This window comes from Bos indicus, chromosome 8 (genome assembly GCF_029378745.1).
Source record: "Bos indicus isolate NIAB-ARS_2022 breed Sahiwal x Tharparkar chromosome 8, NIAB-ARS_B.indTharparkar_mat_pri_1.0, whole genome shotgun sequence".
Classification (NCBI taxonomy): Eukaryota; Metazoa; Chordata; class Mammalia; order Artiodactyla; family Bovidae; genus Bos; species Bos indicus.
The window spans coordinates 12,491,469-12,513,397 of record NC_091767.1 but is presented as its reverse complement, the minus strand read 5'-3'; the positions used below and the strand labels follow the sequence as shown (position 1 = coordinate 12,513,397).

Here is a 21,929-nt window from a genome sequence, read left to right as displayed (position 1 = left end):
AATATTAAATAAAGCCCTCTCAGCTAACTTAAAGATCAATGAGTGTAAGAATAAATGCTTCAATCTGTATACAAATTAGTACCTTGGTTTTGTTAAGCAAAAGATAACAGAAAAGAATGGCAAAAATCAATGATACACCTTAAATGAATCATTTCATTTTCTGATGGAAATTTTTCTGCAGGCAAATGCATAATTCTGAATAAAATATTTCTAAGTACTGTAAAAGACCACCTATAGCTTTTAAAAAGAATTATTATTTTCTTTGTTGTCATTCAGTCCATAAGTCCTATCTGACTCTTTTGAGATCCCATGGACTGTAGCCCACTAGTCTCCTCTGTCAGTGGGATTTCCCAGGCAAGAATATTGGAGTGGATTGCCATTTCTTTCTCCAAGGGATCTTCTGGACCCAGGGATTGAAGTTGTGGCTCCTGCATTGGCAGGCGGATTCTTTACTACTGAATCACCCGGGAAGCCCTTAATTATCACCTTAGAGAGTGAAAGTGAAAGTATTCAGTCGTGTCCGACTCTTTGTGACCCCATGTACTGTAGCCTACCAGGCTCCTCCGTCCATGGGATTTTCCAGGCCAGTATACTGGAGTGGGGTGCCATTGCCTTCTCCAGGGGATCTTCCCAACTCACAGATTGAACCTAGGTCTCCTGCATTCTAGGCAGACACTTTAGCATCTGAGCCACCAGGGAAGTTTAAGTTATCACCTTAAGCACTAAATAAATCTACACCTAACATTAAAATGAGAAAAGGAATCAGATAACCTATTATAACATTTTAACTTTCAAATAACTATTTACTTGGAATGATTTTTCTGGAGGAAAATAAAATGATTATATGAGAGCACATTAGTGTGCAAAGCATTTATCACACAGCCAAAGGTGTAATGTCTTATCAAGGAGCCGTATATTCTTCAGGTCATGTTGTTTTTCAAGTGAGTTGGTATTATTTTACTTACTCAAAGGGAATGTTCAAAGTCTTCAGGTGGTCTTCACACATATATTTTATGTGATATTTGAAATTCATGTTTTAAGTAAAAAAAAAAAAAAATCTCAGTTCTATGGACTGGGCACTGAATTAGAGAAATCTGGATTCTCAAATCTTCAAATCTGTCTTCAAAAGACTTCAAATCTGTCTTTATTTTAATTTTTTAACTTTACAATATTGTATTGGTTTTGCCATATATTGAACTGAATCCGCCACAGGTATACATGTGTTCCCCATCCTGAACCCTTCTCCCTCCTCCCTCCCGATACCATCCCTCTGGGTCGTCCCAGTGCACCAGCCCCAAGCATCCAGTATCATGCATCGAACCTGGACTGGTGACTCGTTTCATATATGATATTATACATATTTCAATGCCATTCTCCCAAATCATCCCACCGTCTCCCTCTCCCACAGAGTCCAAAAGACTGTTCTATACATCAGTGTCTCTTAAATGTGTCTGTTTATGCCAATATCTTAACTATCCTTAAGATATCTCTTTTCTCATATTTAAAAGTGATTTTACTGGCAGAGTACTCTCTAAGGTAAATTTTTACAGTAAGATTCTTTTGTTCTCTGCCTCTATAGGATTTGCCTTTCTGATTATCACCTGAGGGTATCAATTTTATTCTAACACAATCATATTCATTTCAGATATGGAGAAGAGGGGCATGGGTCTAATATAGCCATGAAACATTAAAATAAAAAAACCAGTTTCCAGAGAATTGAGCACCCTGTAGGAAAGATGCCAGAGAGGCAACACAGCACATTTTTATTATGAGCCAAACATGTGCGTAAACATTTCATCATACCTCAGCTGCTTCATTTACTCCACAATAGTTTAAAAGATGCTATTCAGAAAAAAACAGTGCTTGAGCAAGCATGACATTTTTTGTCCCAGAATATATAGTCAGACAATTTGGAAGAAACATGAGTAAAATTAACATTTGCCATAAATCAAACATGTATTTTATAACTGCCAAAGAAGAAACTTCAGAAAAAATATTACTCACCCATTGCTAGATTAAAAAAAAAAAATCCAAACTAATCAGAAGAATCACATTTTAACTATGAAAACATAATATTTAAGACAATTAAGTTTCAAGTTTTTATTCTGAATTGTATACAAAAGATGAAATATAAATGTAGATATAAGATAGTAATTGTAGTTACTAATACATGTGAATCCTCAAGTGCTTAAAAATATTATAAAAATAAGTATATAAACAAAAAACAGCTAGAAATTTAAGTTATCTCCATTAGGTGTCCAGAAAAATACCTAATATTTATTAATGCACCAAGGAGTTTCAAAATACTTTTCCTGTATCATCTCATTTAAGCATTACAGGACTCTTATGTGGTAACTCAAACTACTGTTCTAACTATAGAAACGAATGCACTGACACACAGGAAGGTTAAGATATTTGCCTAAGGTCACAAAGCAAGGAGTTACAGAAATGGAATTCAGGTAGAGCGGGCAAAAACAAATTTCTTACATTGTTGCTTGGACAATAAAAAAATACTTTTTCTAAAACTAATCAACTGAGAAACTTAAGAATTGTCTGTAACTTTTGGTCTTTAATATATGTCCACTCAAATTCTATTGCAATATGTAATGGTACAAGTTTAAGAATGATGAATTAAGCTGTGCTTACAATAGCAAACATAAGATAAAACAAAAGAAAATGTGTATATTGACTGCAGTGAAATGATTGGTCAGGTATGTAATAGAATAAAACACTACAAATGAGAAAAGATCTTTAAAGTACTGACAAAGCAAATTCTATATGTGTGTGTACATATACATGAGTTATATATACACATGTGAATACATATGGGCTTCCACAATGGCTTCATGGATAAAGAAACTGTCTGCAATACAGGAGACACAGTTTCAATCTCTGGGTTAGGAAATCCCCTGGAATAGGGTACGGCAACTCACTCCAATATTCTCGCCTGGAGAATTCTATGGATAGAGGAGCCTGGTGGGCTAGAGTCCATGGGCTTGCAAAGAGTCAGACATGACAGACACAACTTAGCATGAATATCATATATACATATGATGTATATCTATCATATATATAGGTGTGTGTGTATGTGTATATATACATATATACTTCTGCTTTCTGTCCTTCATTGGATCCATCTTTGCATAAAATATTCCCTTGCTATCTCTAATTTTCTTGAAGAGATCTCTAGTCTTTCCCATTCTATTGTTTTCCTCTATTTCTTTGCATTGATCACTGAGGAAGGCTTTCTTATCTCTCCTTGCTATTCTTTGGAAATCTACATTCAGATAGGAATATATTTCCTTTCCTCCTCCGCCTTTTGCTTTTCTTCTTTTATCAGCTATTTGTAAGGCCTCCTCAGACAGCCATTTTGCCTTTTTGCATTTCTTTTCCTTGGGGATGGTCTTGATCACTGCTTCCTGTACAATGTCACGAACCTCCGTCCATAGTTCTTCAGGCACTCTATCAGATCTAGTCCCTTAAATCTATTTCTCACTTCCACTGAATAATCATAAGGGATTTGATTTAGGTCATACCTGAATGGTCTAGTGCTTTTCCTTCAATTTAACTCTGAATTTGGCAAAAAGGAGTTCATGATCTGAGCAACAGTCAGCTCCCAGTCTTGTTTTTGCTGACTGTATAGAGCTTCTCCATCTTCAACTGCAAAGAATATAATCAATCTGATTTCAGTATTGACCATCTGATGATGTCCAGGTGTAGAGTCTTCTTTTGTTGTTCTTGAAAGAGGGTGTTTTCTACAATCAGTGCGTACTCTTGGCAATATTCTGTTAGCCTTTGCCCTGCTCCATTTTTAACTCCAAGGTCAATTTGCCTGTTACTCCAGATATCTCTTGATTTCCTATTTTTGCATTCCAGTTCCCTATAATGAAAAGGACATTTTATTCGGTGTCAGTTCTGGAAGGTCTTTGAGGTCCTCACAGAACTGTTCAATTCAGCTTCTTCACCATTACTGCTTGGGGCATAACCTTGGATTACTGTGATATTACATAGTTTGCCTTGGAAATGAACAGAGATCATTCTGTCGTTTTTGAGATGGCATCCAAGTAATGCATTTCAGACTCTTTTCTTGAATATGAGGGCTACTCCATTACGTCTAAGGGATTCCTTCCCACAGTAGTAGATATAACAGTCATCTGAGTGAAATTCACCCAACCAGACAATGGTAGGGACCTAACAGAAGCAGAAGATATTAAGAAGAGGTAGCAAGAATACACAAAGAACTATACAAAAAAGATCTTCATGATGCAGATAACCACAATGGTGTGATCACTTACCTAGACCCAGGCATCCTGGCATGTGTTCCAGTGGGCCTTAGGTACCATCACTATGAACAGAGTGGAGGTGATAGAATTCCAGCTGAGCTATTCCAAATCCTAAAAGATGATGCTGTGAAAGTGCTGCCCTCAAAATACCAGCAAATTTGGAAAATTCAGCAGTGCCCACAGGACAGCAAAAGGTCAGTTTTCATTCCAATCCCAAAAAAGGCAATGCCAAAGAATGTTCAAACTACCACAAAACTGCATTCATCTCACACACTAACAAAGTAATGCTCAAAATTCTCCAATCCAGGCTTCGACAGTACATGAACCATGAACTTCCAGATGTTCAAGCTTGATTTAGAAAAGGCAGAGGAACCAGAGATCAACATGCGTATACCCACTGGATCATCAAAAAAGCAAGATATCCAGAAAAATATCTAGTTCTGCTTTATTGACTATGCCAAAACCTTTGACTGTGTGGATCACAAAAAACTGTGGAAAATTCTTCAAGAGATGGGAATACTACACTACTTGACCTGCCTCCTGAGAAATTTATATGCAAGTTAAGAAGCAACAGTTAGAACTGGACATGGAACAAAAGACTGGTTCCAAATTGGTAAAGGAAGGAGTATGTCAAGGATGTAAATTGTCACCCTACTTATTTAACTTATATACAGTATACATCATGCAAAATGCCAGGATGGATAAAGGACAAGCTGGAATCAAGATTGTTAGGAAAAATGTCAATAACCTCAGATATGCAGATGATACCACCCTTATGGCAGAAAGTGAAGAAGAACTAAACAGCCTCATTAGGAAAGTGAAGGAGGAGAAAGTGAAGAAGAACTAAACAGCGTCATTAGCAAAGTGAAGGAGGAGAGTGAAAAAGTTGGCTTAAAATTCAAAATTCAGAAAACTAAGATCATGACATCCAGTCCCATCACTTCATGGCAAATAGATGGGTAAACAACGGAAACAGTGGGAAACTTTACTTTATTGGGTTCCAAAATCACTGCAGATGGTGCCTGCCGCCATGAAATTAAAAGACACTTGCTCCTTGGAAGAAAAGCTATGACCAACCTAGACAGCATATTAGAAAGCAGAGACATTACTTTGCCAGCAAAGGTCCATCTAGTCAAAGCTATGGTGTTTCCAGTAGTCATGTATGTATGTGAGATTTGGACTATAAAGAAAGCTGAGCGCTGAAAAACTGATGCTTTTGAACTGTGTTGTTGGAGAAGACTCTTGAGAGTCCCCTGGACTGCAAGGAGATCCAAGAGTCAATTCTAAAGGAAATCAGTCCTGAATATGCATTGGAAGGACTGATGCTGAAGATTAAGCTCCAATACTCTGGCCACCTCTAGCTAAGAACTGACTCACTGGAAAAGATCTTGAAGCTAGGAAAGATCAAAGGCAGGAGGAGAAGGGGACAACAGAGCCTGAGATGGTTGGATGGCATCACCAGCTCAATGGACATGAGTTTGAGCAAGCTCCAGGAGATGGTGAAGGACAGGGAAGCCTGGAATGCTACAGTTCACAGGGTCGCAGAGAGTCAGACACGACAGAGCAATGGAACAACAGCAGCTTAAAATCAGCATGTCAGCACCAATCTGGAGGGCCAATATCATATAATATGGCACTCAGAATACAACTTGCAAAAGAAATACATCTCTGCCCTAAAAGCCATCCATTCACCATGCTATACTACTCAATACAGGGCCTGGCTATTGAAATACAAAGAGAAAAAATATATATAAATAATTGAGAGCATAAGAAGCAAGAAGAATAAATTGTGAAGTTATAGTATTGCTGTGTTTAGCTTTTCATGTTGAAAACACAGAATTGGGAGAGAAAATATTAAAAATGCCTGAGCATATTGTGGAATTGAATGAAAACATGAAATCTCCAATTCAGAAGAAAGAGTGACCAAATAAAATATCTTGGGAAGAAAGCAATGTCAAAAGAAATATATGAAAACAGAATCAGAAAAAAAAAAAAAGCAAGTGTTATATGTTGCCATAAAGAAAATACAAACAAAACAAACAGAAATCTATTAAAGAAGAAAGTGAGAAACTAGTGGCTAAAAGCTAAACTAATACTTACTTTAGTCTAAAGCCTCAATGATAATGGGTAATTTAGGTGGTAAGTAAAAATACAGAATGAAATACTAAGAAAAATTTTAAATATCCTAAGTTCTAATACATTTTGAATAAACAATTTAGCAGTTTTGAAGCTTGTTAAAATATTAAAAGAAGTCATTAAAAAAAGGTTAAATACACTGAATATCTGTCAATGCCATACAGGAAGAAAACAATAACTTTTTTTTAAATCCCAAAGAATTAGAAGAGGGAGAAAAAGAACTTTCCTGGTGGAATTTAACTATTTTAAATGTTTTCAACTGTGTCTCCTAAAAATAAATCATAAGATTGTTATCTAAATGGCAGCATCCCGCCTTATGGCATTGTCTTTTCTTACTGTTGTTTGATCTTGGTAAACAGATCAAACACAGGCTGATGTTAGTCTAATATTCCAACTCTGTAGTGACCAGCTAAAAGTATATTTTTCTAATTTAAAAAAAAAAAAAGGCCTCCAAGAAAAAACCCCATTGTTTGTTGGGTCTTCTAGGAAAGCTTTATCACGCATGTTTATGGAGTGGTAAGTCTCTACACTAGGGCCTTTTGGAAATACATGCTTTCCTTCATTGGAAAATAGAGAATATGGTAGCTACACCGTCTTGTGAACGGAGTCCTTATTTTTAGGATGGCAGAACTGAATGAAAGAAGGAATCAGGAACAATGTGTTTGCATGAGCCCATGCCAACCTGCCTTAAATTGGCAACCTGAAGACTTCATATTTTATGAAAGGAAAACAAATCTCTACCTTGTTTAAGTCACTTTCATTGTGTGTCCCCATTAATATTGGCAAATGCAGTCATAACACATGTACATATACAATATTTTTTAAGGTTGTATAAACTTTTATATTTAAGTTTCTGTTTTCATTTCAGTTCAGTCACTAAGTCCGCCCGACTATTTGCGACCCTATGAACTGTAGCAGGCCACGCTTCCCTGCCCATCACCACTCCCAGAGTTTACGCAAATTCATGTCCATAGAGTCAGTGATACCATCCAAACATCTCATCCTCTGTTGCCCCCTTCTCCTCCCGCCTTCAATCTTTCCCAGCATCAGCGTATTTTCTAATGAGTCAGTTCTTCACATCAGATGGCCAAAGTATTGGAGTTTATCTTCAGCATCAGTGCTTCCAATGAATATTCGGGACTGATTTCCTTTAGGGTGGACTGGTTGGATCTCCTTGCATTCCAAGGGATTCTCAAGAGTCTTCTCCAACACAATTCAAAAGCATCAATTCTTTGGCACTTAACTTTCTTTATAGTCCAAAACACACATCCATACATGACTACTGGAAACACCATAGCTTTGACAAACATACATTTGTTGGCAAAGTAATGTCTCTGCTCTTGAATATGCAGTCTAGGTTGTTCATAGCTTTTCTTCCAAGAAGCAAGCATCTTTTAATTTCATGGCTGCAGTCATCATCTGCCGTGATTCTGGAGCCAAAAAAATTAAGTCTGTCGCTGTTTCCCTATCTATGCGCCATGAAGTGATGGGACCCAATGCCATGATCTTAGTTTTCTGAATGTTGAGCTTTAAGCCAACTTTTTCACTCCCCTCTTTCACTTTTATCAAGAGGCTCTTTAGTTCTTCTTCACTTTCTGCCATAAGGGTGGTGTCATCTGCATATCTGAGGTTAGCGATATTTCTCCCGGCAATCTTGATTCCAGCTTGTGCTTCTTCCAGCCCAGCGTTTCTCATGATGTACTCTGCATATAAGTTAAATAAGCAGGGTGACAATATATAGCCTTGACATACTCCTTTTCCTATTTGGAGCCAGTCTGTTGTTCCATGTCCAGTTCTAACTGTTACTTCCTGACCTGTATACAGGTTTCTCAAGAGGCAGGTGAGGTGATCTGGTATGCCCATCTCTTTCAGAACTGTCCACAGTTTATTGTGATCCACACAGTCAAAGGCTTTGGCCTAGTTAATAAAGCAGTAATATATGTTTTTCTGGAATTCTCTTGCTTTTTCCATGATCCAGTAGATATTGGCAATTTGATCTCTGGTTCCTCTGCCTTTTCTAAAACCAGTTTGAATATCTAGATGTTCACAGTTCACATATTACTGAAGCCTGGCTTGGAGAATTTTGAGCATTATTTTACTAGTATGTGAAAGTGAAGTCGCACAGTCGTGTCTGACTGTTTGCGACCCCATGGACTGTAGCCTACCTGGCTCCTCCATCCATGGGATTTTCCTGGCAAAGGTACTGGAGTGGGTTACCATTTCCTTCTCCTTACTAGCATGTGAAATGAGTGCAATTGTGTGATAGTTTGAGCATTCTTTGGCATTGCTTTTCTTTGGGATTGGAATGAAAACTGACCTTTTCCAGTCCTGTGGCCACTGCTGAGTTTTCCAAATTTGCTGGCATATTGAGTGCAGCACTTTCACAGCATCATCTTTCTGGATTTGGAATAGCTCAACTGGAATTCCATCACCTCCATTAGCTTTGTTTGTAGTGACGCTTTCTAAGGCCCACTTGACTTCACATTCCAGGATGTCTGGCTCCAGGTCAGTGATCACACCATCGTGATTATCTGGGTCATGAAGATCTTTTCTGTACAGTTCTTCTGTGTATTCTTGCCACCTATTCTTAATATCTTTTGCTTCTGTTAGGTCCCTACCATTTCTGTGCTTTATCGAGCCCATCTTTGCATGAAATGTTCCCTTGGTATCTCTAATTTTCTTGAAGAGATCTCTAGTCTTTCCCATTCTGTTGTTTTCCTCTATTTCTTTGCATTGATCGCTGAGGAAGTCTTTCTTATCTCTTCTTGCTTCTTTGGAACTCTGCACTCAGATGCCTATACCTTTCCTTTTCTCCTTTGCTTTTCACTTCTCTTCTTTTCAAAGCTATTTGTAGGGCCTCCCCAGACAGCCATTTTGCTTTTTGCATTTCTTTTTCACGGGGATGGTCTTGATCCCTGTCTCCTATACAATGTCACAAACCTCATTCCATAGTTCATCAGGCACTCTATCTATCAGATCTAGTCCCTTAAATCTATTTCTCACTTCCACTGTATAGTCATAAGGGATTTGATTTATGTCATACCTGAATGGTCTAGTGGTTTTCTCCACTATCTTCAATTTCAGTCTGAATTTGGCAATAACGAGTTCAGGATCCGAGCCACAGTCAGCTCCTAGTCTTCTTTTTGCTGACTGTATAGAGCTTCTCCATCTTTGGCTGCAAAGAATATAATCAGTCTGATTTCAGTGTCAACAATCTGGTGATGTCCATGTGTGAAGTCTTCTCTTGTGTTGTTGGAAGAGGACGTTTGTTATGACCAGTGCAGTAGCCCTTCCATTTTCCAGGGAATCTTCTCAATCCAGGGATTGAACCCAGGTCTCCCACATTGCAGGCAGATTCTTTATTATCTGAGTGACCAGGGAAGCCTGACTAAGCACATAAATCAGAAGTGACATTGGACCTCACAGCTCTATTATCAAGGGCCAAAACTTGACTGCTATCAATAAGTAGCTACCATACTAACATGTGCAGAGTATTTAACCATCAGGCTATGGTTTTTCCAGTAGTCATGTATGGATGTGAGAGCTGGACTGTGAAGAAAGCTGAGAGCAGAAGAATTGATGCTTTTGAACTGTGGTGTTGGAGAAGACTCTTGAGAGTCCCTTGGACTGCAAGGAGATCCAACCAGTCCATTCTAAAGGAGATCAGTCCTGGGTGTTCTTTGGAAGGAATGATGCTAAAGCTGAAACTCCAATACTTTGGCCACCTCATGCGAAGAGTTGACTCATTGGAAAAGACTCTGATGCCGGGAAGGATTAGGGGCAGGAGGAAAAGGGGACACCAGAGGAGGAGATGGCTGGATGGCATCACTGACTTGATGGACGTGAGTCTGAGTGAACTCCGGGAGTTGGTGATGGACAAGGAGGCCTGGTGTGCTGCAATTCATGGGTTGCAAAGAGTTGGACATGACTGAGCGACTGAACTGAACTGAAGCCTTGGTATTCTCCTCTGTAAAATAAAGATATTCAATACATAGTTTTTTCCTCATTTCAGCTCTTCAATTTCACTTACTGTCAAATCTCCACTTGACAGCTACGTTTCATCAGGGTATGTGATTAATTTTATTTCTTCAATTCCCTTTTTGGTTCATGTGACTCAATTTGTATAAATGATTGGGGAATAATAAATTCCCTTTGGGGCACATAAAAAATAACAGTAAACAAAAACAAAATGAAGGGAAACCTGAATTTATATGTCAGCTTCTATGATTGGTTTCTGCATCTTTCCAATCAATAAGAAGTACCCAAACAAAAAAATGTATTTCCTCAATCTCAGGTAATAGGTAAATTATATTTTCCGTGAATGTTAACTATGTTTTGAAGAATAGAAACTTTTTGGCTAGTTTCCTTAAAAAAGACTAAAATTAGAATCTGATATTTATCATTTTATATAAAAAAGGGTTATGCATTATACTTTTTGAAATAGCATCACTTTTAGGGGGAAAAAAATCAAAGTATATAATTAAATATTTGATTATTAACAGCTGTCTAAATAAGTCTTTGACCAACCAAGAAAAACAAAATAAAATTTCTAGAGAAATTTAACCACAGGTAGTCATAGTCTAGTATTAAATATAACTTCCTTATGATTCAATTAAAATTATAATTTTTCTACATCCAGCTTCCAGGATTTGTTTGTTATGACTGATTTCCAAGAACAAATTCACTTTGGTGAAAATAATAATTCATGTCTACAGTCTAACAAAACTAAGAACCAAAGTAGGAATATGAAGTGTACACCAAAGTGTGGGAAGTCTGCTAAACTTTATTCTGTATAGCCAGAATTCCATTCTTTATCCCTATATATATATATATATATATATATCCCTATAAATTCATACACAATATTTAAGTTCCCTGATTATTTTTACAAACAAAATTTGTACATACAATAAAACCATGCTAATAAAAATTATATCTCTGTTACAGTGGCTTAATGCATAGTAGAGGTTAAAGATATATTCATTAAATGAGATATATTTCTAATTAGTTGGGTAAAAAGACAGCCTAAACTAACAAAGATATAGAAAAAAATGAACTTTTTACAAATTCAGGGTTTTCTTTGGTTTTACTTATTGTTTCTCAAACACCATATAAATAAACTTGTGGTTGGCAGCAGTTTATGAGGTAATACTACAATAGCTAGATGAGAAAATTTTCAATTTAGCATATCAGTTATTTACAAATAAAGTCATTTTATTTGGTTGTTTGAAAAGTTTATCCTCCGAAAAAGTTTTAAATACTCTCCTTATAGTAATGCTTGTATTATTAATATCCAGAACTAAATCTAAGTAAACATCAGTTTGCCCATATTCCAATTAATGAAAGTTTATTAGTTTTTCTGTATTCCATCATTTTCCTTTAGTCAAACTAGGGACCTGGGAATATGATTTTGCTGCTTATATAACAGTCTGCCATACCCTAGGGCCTTGTCATTGTGAAGGGAAGCAGGCAATTGCTGTTTTGTGGCTAGTCTATACAGAATGTATTTATTACCTGAGAGGCTTCCCAGGTAGCACCATCAGTAAAGAACCTGCCTGCCAATGCAGGAGGTGTAAGAGATGTGAGTTTGACCCGTACTTTGGGAAGTACCGATGGGAAGGTTGGGAAGATCATCTGGAGGGGGGATGGTAACCCAGTATGGTTACCCAGTAACTCCAGTATTTTTGCCTGAAGAAACCCATGGACAGAGAAGCCTGGCAGGCTACAGAGCATAGGGTTGCAAAGAGTCTGACATGACTAAAGCGACTTAGCATGCATGCATTACTTGAGAAACTACTTACAAAGTACTTGTGTGTTAAAGATTGCCAACAACCAATCTCCTTTTTCTTTGATGTATTCTTGCTTCTAATGTTTTAGTAGCATATGTTCTAAGTCATGTTGTACGAAAGTTTAAGAATTCTTTTTGCTTTTCATAAGTATAAAATTTGCCTTATAAATCTACCCAGTTTTAACAGGCTATTGATTAAACAGAAGGGGGTACAGTGTTCAAAGTTAGCTGTTGTTGCTTAGTTGCTAAGTCTTTTTCGACTCTTTTGTGATCCTATGAACTGTAGCTTGCTTCCTCTGTCCATGGGATTTCCAAGGCAAGAATACTGGAGTGAGTTGCCATTTTCTTCTCCAGGGGATCTTCCTGACCTAGGAATCCAACCAGTATCTCCTGCATTGACAGGTGGATCCTTTATCACTGAGCCACCCAGAAGCCCAGTGTTCAAAGAGTGCTAGGCAATCTAAGAAAGGCAATCAGGAGAGATTAAGTATAACAAAACATCCTCTAGAAGTATTTGAAAAACTAAAAATTTAAGACCTCAAAGTTAAGTTTCTAAGGCAGGACACATTTTTTTAACAGTGGAATAGTAACTGATCAACTTCAAGGTGTTTCAATCATTTCTCCCACCGATATAAGTAAGGAAGCCAGGCTGATTCATTTAAAACCGAAGGATCTTTACATACATTCTGTAAAAAAGGCAGTAACCAATCACAGACTCCCAAATGAGAATGAGGTGAGGTCACGACTCACTGATTAAAGGATCATTCCTCTCATGTTTTTTTCTTTTTTTTTATATTTTATTTTTTTAACTTTACAATATTGTATTGGTTTTGCCATATATCAACATGAATCCACCACAGGTATACACGTGTTCCCCATCCTGAACCCTCCTCCCTCCTCCCTCCCCGTACCATCCCTCTGGGTTGTCCCAGTGCACCAGCCCCAAGCATCCAGTATCGTGCATCGAACCTGGACTGGCGACTCATTTTATATATGATATTATACATGTTTCAATGCCATTCTCCCAAATGACCCCACCCTCTCCCTCTCCCACAGAGTCCAAAAACACCAATACAGTATACTAACGCATATATATGGAATTTAGAAAGATGGTAACAATAACCCTGTATACAACACAGCAAAAGAGACACAGATGTATAGAACAGTCTTTTGGACTCATTTTTTTTCTTAAAGCACTGAAATAAATAACAAATTCTTAAATCATGAAATCAACTGTGCACTTGTTTCTTGACTTTCTGAATATGCTTCCCTTGATTTTTCCACATTTAATATATATTAAAATGATACAGTCTATAAAATTCAAAGGAAAGTAAACATGACTCAAAAGGAAAATATTCAATTAAGGACTGGTTAAACTTTAAAAGAGCTTCAGACAGACATTCCTAAATAGGAAATAACATCCCTGAGTCTTTCTTCAAAAACAACAATAGGGAGAGTAAAAAACAAACAAACAAACAAAAAAGCAAAAAGACCTTTATATCAAAACTTAGACAATCCAATATTCAATTACAACACACAAATCTGTGTAAAGAAGTGAGAATCTATGACTAAGTGATATGACAAGTTCACGTCTAGAATGAATACCAATGACTCAGAGGAAAAGTGTTAACCATTTTTATCATGAAAGTAAAAAGTTATCATTCAAACATGAGAGGGTAGGTGTGTATCTGTGTATGAGGAGTAATTGTTTAAATTTCACCAAAGGGGATAAAATAGCACAATACATTCTAAATTTGAAACATAATGCTTAAAAATGAATAAAATACATATGTGTTCTATAATCTTTTCAATTTGCCTTAGAGGAACATTCAAATAAATGCCATCTATTAAGATTAATAAATAATTGAAACAGCATTAAATTTGGTTTCATTTGTATTGCTTTCTTCTTATAAATTTAAGCAAAACTGAATTTGATGGTTTGCATAAACATGGTCTTTACAGCATAAAATTTTCATTTGGATGAAAATTCAATTCATAGGATATCTGCCTATCTGTCTAGTTTTCTCACTGTGTTTCATCTATGTAGATGCAAAGAAGTATTTGAAAGCATATTCACCTGAGCTAATGATGGTTATTTCTCAATGGAGGAATTTCAAGTAATAGTTACCATTACTATATTCTATATCGTTTGAGTTCCTGAAATTGAACATAAATAATATTTATATTATCACAGAATCACTTTTCTTCAAATAAAAATAGTCTGATGGAAGGTCTATGCATAAGTCTTAATATAAAAATATTAAAAAGAAGTCTTTTACTACATCTTTGAAATATACATTAGTCTGAAATATTCCACTTTTCTCATCTTTTTTTTTAATGTGCTTTTGGGAAATTTTTCATACCTTCACAAACATGAGCTATTTCTGTCAGTGTAGAATAAACAGCTTACACTGAAATTTATATGATTTCACATAAACTACTAATTTTCCATTTGTCAACTAATCTTCTAAAATATACAGTGATACATTTTTTCATCATATTTTCTCTTTACCACATAAAAAGGAGGAGTAAAGTTATCATTCAACCATGAAAGGAAAAGAAGAGAAAAATATAAACAAAGAGAGGGAAATGAGGGAGAAAAGGAGAGAAGAAAAGGGAAAAAGAAACCTCTATTAGTACTAAAATTAGCATAATAGTAATTTTAAATAGTAACTCATTTTTCTATAACTTATTCAATATTTTACAAAAAGCATTTCCTTTGTATTTGCTTTTATGCTTCCTATGCACACACACACACTCACACTCACACACACACACACACACTCACACACACAGAATGCCATAAGATGAATTAACTCATTATAATTAAATGTGAACTTTTTTGTAATAGGTTTTATTTAACTTTAGCAGAATACTGTATAATAAATTAAAAATAATACATTACTCATATGAACTAATATTTCTAAGGAATTAGTGAACATATATATTTATCAGTTGTAATAATAGTGCATTCTGCAATTCTGTTTCCTGTCACTGCATTTTTTAACCATGTTCTTTTCATTTTTTTTTAATTTTATTTTATTTTTAAACTTTACATAATTGTATTAGTTTTTCCAAATATCAAAATGAATCCATCACAGGTATACATGTTTATTTTTAAAATAACATTTTTTCCTAATAATCCATTGAAGCCAATCTAAGAAACATAAAAGCACTTTAGTCACAATGTCATATTCATCTAGTCCCTTTTTTTTTTCATGTGTTACAATCTATGAATTTGAGATGCAATTTACAGTTGATGGCTTCAGTGTGTTTTGCCATAATAGAGTAGGACTGGTAATTTATTTTCTTTAGTGTTTACATAACATAACATAATGGTACATCATAGAAATAAAGACCTCCATGTTTTGACAAAATAGAGTATTTGATAGCACATTTTAATTGGCAACTGGTTGTTGGGATATGTTTGTAATATCTATTAGGGTTAGTAATTTTCTCTGTTTTTAAAAACTGGGATTGCACTTTGTTATTAATTTGTAAGATGCATTATATAATAAAGTAAAATCCATTTATGCTGCAGGGTTTCTGAGTTCATTTCTTCCACATACCTTTTGAATGGCTTTCATATCTTGACATAAAATATGCCTTGTTCAGTTGTTCCATGTCGTGCTCCAACTCTCATATTACAGAATGTAAGATCTGTTTGGTGTTTTTCCCCTCAGAATTCCACCTCTCTTGTACTTGTTATTTATCTTGTTCAGCTGGTTAGGACTCAGGTCTAGAGTATACTCAAAGCATTTCCTCTCACTTGGATCTGTTGTTAAGGAAACAGGTTTACTGCAGGTCCTAAAACATTTGCCATCTTCTTTTTCAACCAGGCTTTCCAACTGTATCACTTGCCTAAAAGGAGGCTTAGGCTCTAGGCTCAGTGGTAAAAAAAAAAAATATGCCTGCTAATGTAGGAGATGCGGGCTCGGTCCCTCAGTTCAGTTCAGTTCAGTCGCTCAGTCGTGTCCAACTCTTTGCGATCCCATGAATCGCAGCACGTCAGGCCTCCCTGTCCATCACCAACTCCTGGAGTTCACTCAGACTCACGTCCATGGAGTCAGTGATGCTATCCAGCCATCTCATCCTCTGGCGTCCCCTTCTCCTCCTGCCCCCGATCCCTCCCAGCATCAGAGTCTTTTCCAGTGAGTCAACTCTTCGCATGAGGTGGCCAAAGTACTGGAGTTTCAGCTTTAGCATCATTCCTTCCAAAGAAATCCCAGAGCTGATCTCCTTCAGAATGGACTGGTTGGATCTCCTTGCAGTCCAAGGGACTCTCAAGAGTCTTCTCCAACACCACAGTTCAAAAGCATCAATTCTCCTCTGCTCAGCTTTCTTCACAGTCCAACTCTCATATCCATACATGACCACTGGAAAAACCATAGCCTTGACTAGACGGATCTTTGTTGGCAAAGTAATGTCTCTGCTTTTGAATATGCTATCTAGGTTGGTCATAACTTTCCTTCCAAGGAGTAAGCATCTTTTAATTTCATGGCTGCAGTCACCATCTGCAGTGATTTTGGAGCCCAAAAAAATAAAGTCTGACTCTGTTTCCACTGTTCCCCATCTATTTCCCATGAAGTGATGGGACCGGATGCCATGATCTTCGTTTTCTGAAAGTTGAGCTTTAAGCCAACTTTTTAACTCTCCTCTTTCACTTTCATCAAGAGGCTTTTTAGTTCCTCTTCACTTTCTGTCATAAGGGTGGTGTCATCTGCATATCTGAGGTGATTGATATTTCTCCTGGAAATCTTGACTCCAACTTGTGTTTCTTCCAGCCCAGCGTTTCTCATGATGCACTCTGCATATAAGTTAAATAAGCAGGGTGACAATATACAGCCTTGACGTACTCCTTTTCCTATTTGGAACCAGTCTGTTGTTCCATGTCCAGTTCTAACTGTTGCTTCCTGACCTGCATAAAAATTTCTCAAGAGGCAGGTCAGGTGGTCTGGTATTCCCATCTCTTTCAGAATTTCCCACAGTTTATTGTGATCCACACAGTCAAAGGCTTTGGCACAGTCAATAATGCAGAAATAGATGTTTTTCTGGAACTCTCTTGCTTTTTCCATGATCCAGCATTGTTGGAAATTTGATCTCTGGTTCCTCTGCCTTTTCTAAAACCAGCTTGAACATCTGGAAGTTCATGGTTCACATATTGTTGAAGCCTGGCTTGGAGAATTTTGAGCATTACTTTACTAGCATGTGAGATGAGCACAATTGTGTGGTAGTTTGAGCATTCTTTGGCATTGTCTTTCTTTGGGATTGGAATGAAAACTGACCTTTTCCAGTCCTGTGGCCACTGCTGAGTTTTCCAAATTTGTTGGTATATTGAGTGCAGCACTTTTACAGCATCATCTTTCAGGATTTGAAATAGCTCAACTGGAATATCATCACCTCCACTAGCTTTGTTTGTAGTGATGCTTTCTAAGGCCCACTTGACTTCACATTCCAGGATGTCTGGCTCTAGGTCAGTGATCACACCATTGTGATTATCTGGGTCATGATGATCTTTTTTGTACAGTTCGTCTGTGTATTCTTGCCACCTCTTCTTAATATCCTCTGCTTCTGTTATGTCCATACCATTTCTGTCCTTTATTGAGCCCATCTTTGCATGAAATGTTCCCTTGGTATCTCTAATTTTCTTGAAGAGATTTCTAGTCTTTCCCATTCTGTTGTTTTCCTCTATTTCTTTGCATTGATCGCTGAAGAAGGCTTTCTTATCTCTCCTTGCTATTCTTTGGAACTCTGCATTCAGATGCTTAGATCTTTCCTTTTCTCCTTTGCTTTTTGCTTCTCTTCTTTTCACAGCTATTTGTAAGGCCTCCCCAGACAGCCATTTTGCTTTTTTAGCATTTCTTTTCCATGGGAATGGTCTTGATCCCTGTCTCCTGTACAGTGTCATGAACCTCATTCCATAGTTCATCAGGCACTCTATCTATCAGATCTAGGCCCTTAAATCTATTTCTCACTTCCACTGTATAATCATAAGGGATTTGATTTAGGTCGTACCTGAATGGTCTAGTGGTTTTCCCTACTTTCTTCAATTTAAGTCTGAATTGGAAGATCCCCTGGAGAAGTAAATGGCAAACCATTCCAGTATTCTTGCCTGGAAAAACCCATGGATGAAGGAGCCTGGTGGACTACAGTTCGTGGGGTCGCAAAGAGTTGGACACAACTGAGGGACTGAGCACAAACTAAACCTCTGGTGCCTTAATCCATGCCTAGGTTTGGGGCCTTAGGGGTAAAAAAGTATTGGCTTCCTAACTCAATCATTCAGGCATTTCATGGCTATGGAAAACAAAGACAACTCAAAGGAACTGCTGTTAGCCATCCTTAAGAGGGATCACAGAGAATCTTGATCAAGCCTTACCTGAAACCAGCCCTCAGTTTAATTCTTAACACATCAATGTCAATATCCAGATGCTAGTGCAGAACACAAGAAAAAGATTCCAGTTCCCTGCTAGAACTTAAGTAGCACCTAAGACTTTATTTGCAATCCACTCTATTTGCCCTGGAGAGACAGATAATTCCAACTTGATAGTGTAAGAGGTAATGAGTCAAATTGTTTACAATTTCTCTAGAATTTTCTGCATGCAGTGTCTGCAATGTTTCTAATGATATACTTATCTTAAAGCAAAAAGAGCCTACTAATTCAAGGATATGAGAAACATTCACCTCATATACATCTGTGTTTCTTCCAATATTGAAATATTTTCATTTTGCTCATTTATCTCTTCAGTCCATCTGCCATGTTTTAAAGATGCTGGATGTAGAACTTTTTCTATAAATGTATTTTATGTTATTCCTATTTTCCCCAAATTTTCTTAATTGTTCAATACCATATTTAAAACAAGCATTTCCCTAATTGATTTATAACTCTTTAATGTGTTAAACCGTTTTTGGAAAACATATTATCTGCAAAGAAACTTCTTCCTTGTTTTATTTTAAGTATGTTCTTGACTGTCTTTGCCCCATTATTTGTGTGATTATCTGCAGAATTACTTAAACCCAAAATTCTCAAATTAATAAATCAAAGTAAGTGCATAAAGTTACAAACTAACTTGCAAGAAATTTTGAAATCTTTTCTTTTCCATGCAGTAACTGATATATTATAGGACTCTTTTCTTTCAATGTGTTTTCAAGATTTTATTAAGCTACTGCTAATATTAGTTTTCATTTTTCATTTTATTTTTGAAAGCTATGACTAAATTGTGAATGAATGTATGCATGTATATATATATAAATATTATATAAAACTTAGGTGAACTTGGCTAACAGAATGCCTCCCATCCCATTCAAAAATTTTATTTATACATTTAATGAAGGGAGTATGTAGAGAGACTAATGGTATGTTCATTTCTTTTTTTAAAATTCAGTTTATAGAATAATTTGCTAATTCGGATTGTTAAGGGATGGTTTTCCTGTCTCTTATGTTATATATTATTATATGCAAATAAATTATTATTATATGCAAATATATTATTATATGCAAATAAATTTAGATTCATCTATTCCCTAAGTCATATATAATTTTTATAGGTGTATTATAGTTCAGGAAAATCAAGACAGTAAAGAAAAATATGTTGATTTATAGTATGTGTGATTATGTATGGAAAGCATACATTCACTATAAATTATACTGTGCTAATTTTAATAGATGTATATATTTTACATTCAGAGTAACCATAAATCAAGAAATGGTCATAATATGGGTATTCCATAAGGAAATATACATTTCTAATATCATTTTAATGGTGTTTTTAAATACAATTCATTGTAAACATAAAGTTAATAGAATTTCATATCATTTTAATATACCACATAAATGCATGATTATTTCTTTAACCAGATCTAGATGCATTTTATTCTTCTACAAGACAAAAAAGTCTGGTTAAAACAAAATTTTATAATATAAAGCCAAATAAAATTTATACAGTGTTGATATTTAAATCTTTATTAATTACATTAAATGTGGATAACCCCTTCTACTGTACCCAGAAAACTCTGTGAAGATAATAGTGCGCTGAGTCCATGCTAGGTCCTATCTTTCACCCACTATCTCCTCTCCTAATTATTAGACTCTGTTCACCCCATACTGCTTTTGATCTATCTTGTACAGATCTGTCTGCCCATTTGTTCGCTTTCATGATTAACTGACCTCAACCTCACCACCCTCCTTTTTTGTTTTCCTCTCTTTCTTTGCTTTGGGTCAGAGTACATCTCTGAGTTTACAATAAAATTAACTTTTTATCCTTAAAGAGCAGAGACGTAAGTTGTGTCTAGGTGTCTGTCTGTGTAAGTGGGATACTTTAAGATGCATAACATGGATGCGTAATAAAAATGACAGAAGAACAAAAAGAAGATTTTAAATATCTATCTAAAAAAGAAAAGCATCCTCTTGACAAATGCTATCGTGGACCTTCCATCTACAGTGTAACTTTTATCCCCAAGGTATCACTCTTTGGGAGGCAAAGTCCAAGATGGTGGCATAGGAAGAATCTGAAGACACCTCCTCCCATGGACACACCCAATACACAGATACATACAGATCATTTCCCTTTGAAAAATATCTGAAAAATAGATGAGCAGAAAAATATCTGCTCTCCACAACAAAGAATAAAAGAACCACATCAAAATGGGTAAGAGAGAGAGACAAGGTCATGCAAAATACCCACTTCCAGTGCAGCAACACACTATGGAGAAGGATCTCAGAAAGTGATTCTCCCTCAAGGAGTGAGGTACTGCTGCCCCACAATAGGCATCCTAACCCTTGGGATCGGCACCGAAGAGAAGAGCCCACAAAGCATCTGGTTTAGAAAACCAGCAGGGCTGACATCAGAGTCCCAAAGTGCTATAGAAAACTGAGATTCCTCTCTTAACGGACTTGCATTCAGTCTCACTAATCCTGAGATAAAGACAAAAAAAAAAAAAGAGCACCAGTTTGAAAAGTGCCTAGACTGTGCATGATGGTGATTCATTGGCTACTCTAACAGCTTCAGTTGGAGAGGCAGAGCACAGCTGAAACACTACCTGGAGACAGAGCCAATGACCTGGCAGTCACGAGATTTTTGCACTCTCCACCTAGTCTGCTACCACAGGGGCAAGTTTTGAGGCTTCGCTCACCTGCCACCGAGCTAAGACAGCTGCAGGCAAGTGGCTGCACCTCTAGCCTGTCGTCCTTCTGAAGCTGCAGAAGGACGACCACCTTCTGCCACCTCCCAGCTGGGGCTGGAGAGTACAAGTTGTAGGGCACAGGACAGACAGACAAGGTGCAGACAGACATGTATAAACAGGTATAGACAGACAAGACCCTCTCATGTTGCAAAGCTCAAGACAGAGCAAGCCGTTCCCTACCCTCATCCAGCTACCTAGCTAAAGCCAGTGGGAATGCACAACCCACACAGGAACAATTCTTGGCCAGCCAGGGGCACTGGCATTCCAGACTTCCATGGGACTGTAACCATCAGAAAGATAACTCTTTCTTGCCCATCTTCTGAGTACCACCACGACATACACAGCCAGACCAGGTTTCTTTATCTTAACGGCTTTTTCATTTATTATTTCTTTATTTTTCTTTCTTTCTGTATTGAAGTATATAGTTGATTTAAAATATAAGGCTAATTTTAATCCAACAACCCCACACCTGGGCATATATCTGGATAAAACTACAATTCACAATAGCCAAAACATGGAAACAACCTAAAGGTCGATTAACA

General features: G+C 36.7%; 1 pseudogene; it reads right to left on the bottom strand.

Annotated features, from left to right (window-relative positions):
- Positions 1 to 20,939: 20,939 nt before the first annotated feature.
- The window catches only part of LOC109562442 (abl interactor 1-like), a 170,192-nt pseudogene continuing 169,202 nt past the window's right edge, over positions 20,940 to 21,929 (bottom strand).